Genomic DNA, 8,095 nt, shown 5'->3' on the forward strand with positions numbered 1-8,095 from the left:
AAGCCATTGTGGCTCTGTCATTTTATTACTTTGTACTTCCCTCACTTTCATCTTTATTGGAGTATTAGTTTTCCTCTTCTTTTCTGTTGCATTTTTCATCAACATTTGGGAATAGCCAAGTATTGGGGATCATCGTGGCTCTGTCATTTTATTTCTTCATACTTACTTCTCTCACTTTGATTGTTATTATGATTTTCCCTCTTCTTTTTGAATAGCAAAGTATTTGGGTAGCATTCAACATAACTCCATCTATTAGACTATTAGCCTTATAGAAAATGAATTGATGTATTCTAGAAAGGATTGCGAAAGCTTTATAAATGTATCAAGATTAGTACTAATAGTGGAACTGTATCTCTGAGATAGACAAACTGATGATTCTGATCAATAAGTGTATATGTGGCATAGACAATCTCATTTGAAAGCAAGAATTGAAGTAATTGATTCATGCACTTTTTTTTGGGTCCGCAATTGATTTATACACTTGGTGGTTCATTGCACTTTCTCTAGGGCTATGTGGTTGGCTTCTCCTTTGTCGGTGGACACCTGAACATAAAACTCACAGCTTAAAAAAAATAAAAATATTATGTCATAGAAATCTCAGCAATGGTACTTAACGAAAGGAAAGAAAGAAATCTCATCTATGGTACTTAGCAAAGTAAACGTAGCAATCCTAATGTTAGGCCAAAGCCAAAGCCACAGATTAAATTACCCAGAAATGCGTAAACAACAACAAAACCACCAAACATATTGATAGGAACCCAAATCAAACTAAAAATTATCTAACTACACTGTATTATCAAAAAAACGTGCAATGCACGTGCACAACTATGCAATGTGGCCTTTGGACTAACAACCCACCTTCTACCCATGCCTTGCCTGATTGTGTATGGCAAAACCTGTCCCTCCTCCTTGTCATACCTGCAAAATAGAGGTGCAGCAAGGCAAGGAGCAACCGGAGAAACATGACATCTTTTTGTTCTCCTCCTTTTTGCTCGGCTTCTTCTTCTTCTTCTTCTTTTTGCTCCCGAACAAAGAGGTTTCAGAATTTGTGTTGGTGTTGGATAACTCATCTTCAAAGTTAAGGGATCATCAAATCGGGAAAAATAATGGATGTTTGGATATGGTTTTCCAGAATTGGTGTTTGCAGAGGAGAGGAACTGGAATATGTGTAGTTTTAACTATTGGAGCCCAACTGTACTGTAGGCGTATCAGCGGTTGGGGAAGATGCATGCTCAAGCAGTCAAGCTATGTGTAACAATGATCTTAGGTTATTTTACTGCCAGTCTAAATAAGGTTGTCGAGGATGCTGTTGGTGGGCTGGGATGTGTCTCTTGTTGATGAAGTGTATTGATTAGGTGTTGCTGTTGTACTTCTAGGAAGGGGTTTTGTTTGTAAGTGAAATTATCTAATGAACTACAAAGTCCCAGAGTGGGGGTGAATGGGACAACCAATTTAAAATTAACTCAACCACTAACTTAAACAACTATCCAACCTTCATGCCAAACTATTCAATTCAACAATATAAGTAAAAAGCGATAAAACTAAAGAACGCAAACACGAGATATACGTGGAAACTACTTAGGGTCAACACACCCTAAGCATAAAACCACAGCCTAATCTACTCAAATTTCCATAAATCAAAAGGTTAGGCAAAAAGACTACAAGTTAGGAATTACCGACTTTTACCCCAAATCACATCTAACTCCACTTCTTGCCAAGCACCCCGTGCCCCTTCTTGATTCCATGGACTCCTCGAGCAACACCACCTCGATCTCCGCTCTAGAACGGCTCTGGTATCATCCGGCCATGTAGATTCATAGGCATGAAAGTATGGATTTTGTAAAGTGAAGATTTTTATGCAAAAGAATCAACCTAGAGAGAATGCATGGATCAAGAAAGTATTTCTCTAGATTGAACAAAGATGATTGAATGCTAGATTCAAATCATCCAAATGCAAATAAAAGCACAAGAGCAAAAGAGATAATGTTTTCTCTCTCTAAAGTGGGCTATATCACTCTTGTTGCCCTACAATAATGAAAAACTAGCTTATATATGACCAAGCAAGAAAAATCCTGGAGAGCCCTTCAAAGGCGCTCTTAGCACGCGCACAAGGGCCTTACTCGGCTAAGGCACTACTAAGGCTCTCTTAACACGCGTGCAAGGGCCTTAGTCTGGTAAGGCACTGCTAAGGCGCTACTAAGGCGCAAGCACTTAAAAAGGCCTTAGACAAAATTTTCCCTCAAATAAAACAAGGCCGATAATATAAGGTTAGTGCATAAATGATATTTCACAAAAGATTAAGACATCGAATAGCTTTAATGATGCATGGAAAAATATTAAGCTATATGCACATGAGATGCATATATCTTTCCAAGCAAAATGCACGGCACGGCCTTCGTGATCAACTCTTGAACCAACGGGTGGAGTATCTAATCTAGACAAAATAAAATCACCTCCCAAACCCAAAATGGAAAAAGAACAAATACAGACTCCAACGGTTTGTCGCATCCGGAAATCGCCAATTACATTAACAGTAAGGTTTGGGAACAAAGCTGATTATGGAAAAGGCACAATTATGTCAACGTTTCATCAGGTTGCATAAGGTATACAATGTTGTAGATTTGGAAATTGGCACAAAGGATATTATCCAAACTTCGTTTAGATGTAATGGAGAACCCCAGTTACAATAGCTGGTTACTGGATTGTAGTACACAACTTCCCCATGTTGTTGGAACTGGATATGCTATGAAGTTGGTTGGATGAGATGCATGCACAGTCACCTTTTTTGGGGGAGTGTTAAAATTAATGCTTTATTATTTTTTTGTAATTGGACCAAATGTTATGTTTGTATTTGGACCATGTTTTATATTTGTAATGGGCTAGCTTTATCTTCTTTTGTTTAATGGGCCCAAGTGTTTGGGGAAGCCCGTATCCATTTTGTATGTAAGAAAGCTAGTAGTATTTAAAGTGAAATGAAAAGAATGTAAGGCAAGTGTGTGAGAGCAGCCCCACTTCTCGTTTCTTTTCCTCTGCTTTCCAGAGAGCAATTCCCCTGTTTCTTCCTGTTTTTGCCGAGAAATGGGCAGCCACCATTTGTCCCAATTTCTTTGATATTCCTCCACCAAAAGACCAAGGTTAGGCTAGGGAAAAGCCAACATAAGTGGTATCAGAGCATTGGTGGATCAAATCAACTTGGGAGTTGTCACGCCCTCGATTTTCAACATAAATACTAATCCATTTCAATAATCAATCTCCGCATAATATAGATAATACCCAAAAGAGAGTTCCTAAAAGATCACTTACAAACCAAGTCCCAGAGTTTAGAGATTTTACAACATTGACACTATGGCCCAAATTCCATAATTAGTCAAAAAGAGAAATTTAAATGTTACATAATATCTAAAGTTAAAAGAGTTCAAATGGATTTACAATTATACCTTTCTAAGAAATCCAACAAAAGATGATAGAACCACTACTCGATAACGGCTTTCAAAAGATGTGAAGTCAAGCATGCACACCATGCGCTCCGCTTCAAGATCCTTGCTTTTTTTTTACCTGAAAATGGTAGGTTGAGCTACACTAGCCCAGTAGAGAATTCTATACACAAGCTATAAGTAAATGTGATGAAACATGCAACAAGAGTGAATGAATTCCAATGAGACGAACAAGAGGTATAAAGGAGCAACACAATGAACCGACAGACTACGACTACGGGATCCTATACATCTTATAGTTATCCCTAACCATTCATATATCGAGTCGGAATTAGCATTCAACACACACATCCATCCAAATAACCTACGACAATTTCTCATACCGTTTTAAGATTTCTCAACAAACACCACAACTAGCTTCCTCATTTCTTACCATTCATCATTAAGCCCCTTTTCATAAAAACGTTCCTTTCTTGGTTGCCAAAAATACTTTCAAGAAAACTCTCGACCTTTACGGGTCAAGTTCCGTTGATTCGAGTTTGAATAGCCGGAGTCCGTTGATTCGCTCAAGAATAACCGGAGGATTTTCATAAAAATCCTTTTTCCAAAATCGAGTTCCTTCCTTTTTTAAAAACTTTGATAAATTCAATTATTATTCTCTTTTTCAACGCTTACAATCTCCAATAATACACAGCTCAATCAATAACATGAACTTTCATAATCAATCATAACTTCCTTCATCATGTGAGACATTCAACTGTGTTACCACCACTTGCGTCACAGTGAATTCTCTCCACCTGGGTTTCCGCATTACCACACCTTGCGTTGCGGGCCATTTATTCGAATTCTCAAATTCAAGCATACACGCACACAAACCATCATTCAACGTACGAGCAGGCAACATTTCTCAAATCTACTTTGCAATGCAAACTCGTAAACATGTCACATCGTACGTTGATAAATACATTAAGTTCGCATTATTACTCTAAGTCTATCACAATGCTCTACGTCATGTATCGAACCCATAGCGACTCCACGACAAACCACCCTCTAGGTTCTATACAAGAATCTTATAAAACGGGTGCCAAAGGAACCTAGGGAGCTCAACAAGACGAAGCATGAGGATACGAGTCGCAATACTACCCATCTAATCACTAGACAAACTCATGTCTACCCACATCACTTACCATATTACCTCTTATGGTCCACGATATTCCTATCAACCTCATGGTACGATCCCTAACCAACTTCGTTAATATTTAGCTCTAATGAGTGCCAAGAAACAAGGTCGAACAATGAGTTATTGGGACGTAAGCAATCATACTCAACAGTGACTTAAACATGTTCTAATGATAAACGGAATCATAACACGGAACGAGAACAACCTTAGGATTAACCACGGACATCGGCAGATTGACACACCTTTACTCAAATGGTCATAAATTTTTGTGTGCTAAGATTCTTAAAGTGATTCTAGTGGAAAATGAAAGCTAACTTCGAGACCTTCGAGTCGATATAAAGTTTGCATGAATCCGACATCAGACGAGAAAGTTATGGCCGTTTCAAGTTGGGCTGAAACCCAGAAGACGAGCAGAAATTTCAGAGAACGGAGGGATCGATCCCTCCTCTCTTGGGGATCGATCCACAAGGGCAAAAGTCAGATGTTTTCCAGATTTGAATGAGGGATCGATCCCTCATGCTTGGGATCGATCCCTAGGCGATTTTGGGCGATTTTCTGCAGATTTCGACAGCTTTTCGAAGACGCAATGGTTGATGATCTAGACTCAATTAAAGCATGAAATCAACTCATAAACACATAGAATGAGTAAGAAATCCCTACCTCAAGGTTTGAAGCTTCAAACACGAGATCAATGAACGAGCCCTAGCTTCCAAAGCTCCGAAATCTTCCAAGAACGAGTTCTAGCACAAACCCACGCGATTCCAAGGCTCAAATCACGCGTAGGAGACGGATTGAAGGCTAGATTTCATGGGTTTCAAGTGATTGGTGAAGTTTTTGGGTGAGAGGATGAGAGAGAGTGAGAGAGCAGGAGAGAGAGAGAGAGGGAGAGCCGAGAGGGAGACGTGAGGAGAGAGAGAGATTTTGGGGTTTTTAATCCCCTACACACACACCTCTCTATATATACTCACACACACACACCAAATCACACTAACACTCCCTCCAATTACGATTCTATCGATCAAACCCCAAACCAAAATAACTCCACAAATTTCGCATTAACTTATAACATTTCAAAAATTAAAAAATTTTCCGGGTCTCTACAGGAGTGCAGATTTTTGAAGGGAAAACAAAACCCTAGAAGGTCTACAACAATGGCAAGTTCAAGCAATCAAAACATGGGAGCTCTACCACTTTCTTTTCCACTTCTCAATGGAGAAAGCTATGTTTTTTGGTGTGTGAAGATGAAGACCCAACTTATGTCAAATGATGTTTGGGAATATGTTCAAGATGGGTTTGAAGATTATCAAGGTGTGGAGGTGGCTTTGTCAAATGAGCAAAAGAAACAATTGAAGGTGGATAAAAGGATGAATGCAAAGCTCTCTCCATGATTCAACAAGGTATTTCCGACAACCTCTTTCCTAGAATTATCAATGAAACCCAAGCCAAGAAAGCATGGGATATTCTTTACAATGAGTATAGAGGCAATTTGAAGATAAAAACCATCAAACTTCAATCCTTGAGAAGAGATTATGAGAATTTTAAAATGAAGGATAGTGAATTGTTGAATGATTATTTTTCTAGACTTATGGATGTTGTGAATCAAATGAAAACATATGGGGAGGATGTTGCTACTCAAAAAATTGTTGAGAAAATCTTAATTAATTTGCCGAAGAAGTTTGATCCCATTGTTGCCGTTATTGAAAATACTCAAGATTTAGCCAATTTGAGTGTCAAAGAATTGATGGGTTCCCTTAAGACATTTGAGCAAAGATTGAATAGGCAATCCAAAAAGTCAATTGAGAGTGCCTTTCAATCTAAGCTTAATATTAGTACACCTAAACCGCATGGGAAAGTATCCTCTTCAAGTCATAATCAATCTAGAGGGCAATTTTCAAGTGGTGGATATTTTGAACGAGGAAGAGGTGGAAATGATAGAGGAAAAGAAAGAGGAAGGAACAATTTTCAAAGTGAAAACAATTTTCATAGGAGAAACAATTTTCAAGCAAGGGGGAATGATGAGTCTACTCAACCAAGGTGTGGAATTTGTAAAAGGGGTAGTCATGTTGATAAAGATTGTTGGTTTCGAGGGAAGCCACAATGTTTCAATTGCAACAAATTTGGGCATGTCAAAAAGGATTGCCGAGTCACAAACAATCAACAAGCTAATTACTCTGAAGAGCAAGAAAGTGGAGGGTGCATGTTTTATGCTTGTCAAGCGGCTTCCGAGCAAAAGAATGATGTGTGGTTCTTTGATAGTGGTTGTAGTAACCACATGACCGGAGATGAGAGTATCTTTGTGAAGATCGATACTTCCTCCGATTCTCAAGTAAAGATGGGGAATGGTGCCTTAGTCCAAGCAAAAGGAAATGGTACTATTGCCGTGGAGACAAAGAAGGGTACAAGGAATATCTCGGATGTGCTACTTGTTCCGGACTTGAGCAAAACTTGTTGAGTGTTGGGCAACTTATAGAGCATGGATACACCGTCCAATTTGAAGGAGACTCTTGCAAGATTTATGACAAATGGGGGAGAAATCAAGTTGTAGCAAAAGTCAAGATGGAGAAGAATAGAAGCTTCCCTCTCATTTTTCGCTACTCCAAAAATTTGGCCTTGAAGGTGGATGTGCTAGATGACTCATGGCTTTGGCATAGAAGATTTGGGCACTTGAACTTCCAAAGCTTGAGGAACTTACAACAAAAGAACATGGTGTATGGCTTGCCAACTATTCATGAAGTCAAGCAAGTTTGTGAAGGTTGTGCACTTGGAAAGCATCACCGGGAGTCATTTCCAAAAGACAAGGCGTGGAAGGCTAGAGCACCATTAGAGCTTGTTCATACCGATGTGTGCGGGTCTATGGATATGCTAACTCATGGAGGTAACAAGTACTTTATCATTTTTATTGATGATTTTTCTAGAATGACATGGGTTTATTTCAGGAGGCAAAAATCGGATGTTTTCTCAAGTTTCAAAAAGTTTCAAAGCCTTGTGGAAAGACAAAGTGGCTATCTAACGAAAGTTTTGAGAAGTGATAGGGGTGGCGAGTATACTTCAAATGAATTCTATAAATTTTGTGAAGACATTGGCATGGAAAGGCAACTAACAGTTGGGTACACTCCACAACAAAATGGAGTGGCCGAGAGGAAGAATAGAACTATAGAGGAGATGTCAAAATCAATGTTACATGAGAAGGGATTGCCTAAGACTTTTTGGGGTGAAGCCGTCTATACGGCGGTCTATTTGATGAACCGATGCCCAACAAAGGCCGTTGAAAATATTACTCCATTTTAAGCTTGGAGTGGAAGAAAGTCATCTGTGAATCACTTGAAGGTTTTTGGGTTCATTTGTTATGCTCATGTTCCAAAAGTAAAAAGGAGCAAACTTGATGAAACTAGTCAAAAGTGTATTTTTGTGGGTTATAGCTCCCAATCAAAAGGCTATAGACTCTTCAATTTGACCAGAAACAATGTGATCATTTCTAGAG

Source organism: Rhododendron vialii, chromosome 4a, assembly GCF_030253575.1.
Source record: "Rhododendron vialii isolate Sample 1 chromosome 4a, ASM3025357v1".
NCBI classification, from domain to species: Eukaryota; Viridiplantae; Streptophyta; class Magnoliopsida; order Ericales; family Ericaceae; genus Rhododendron; species Rhododendron vialii.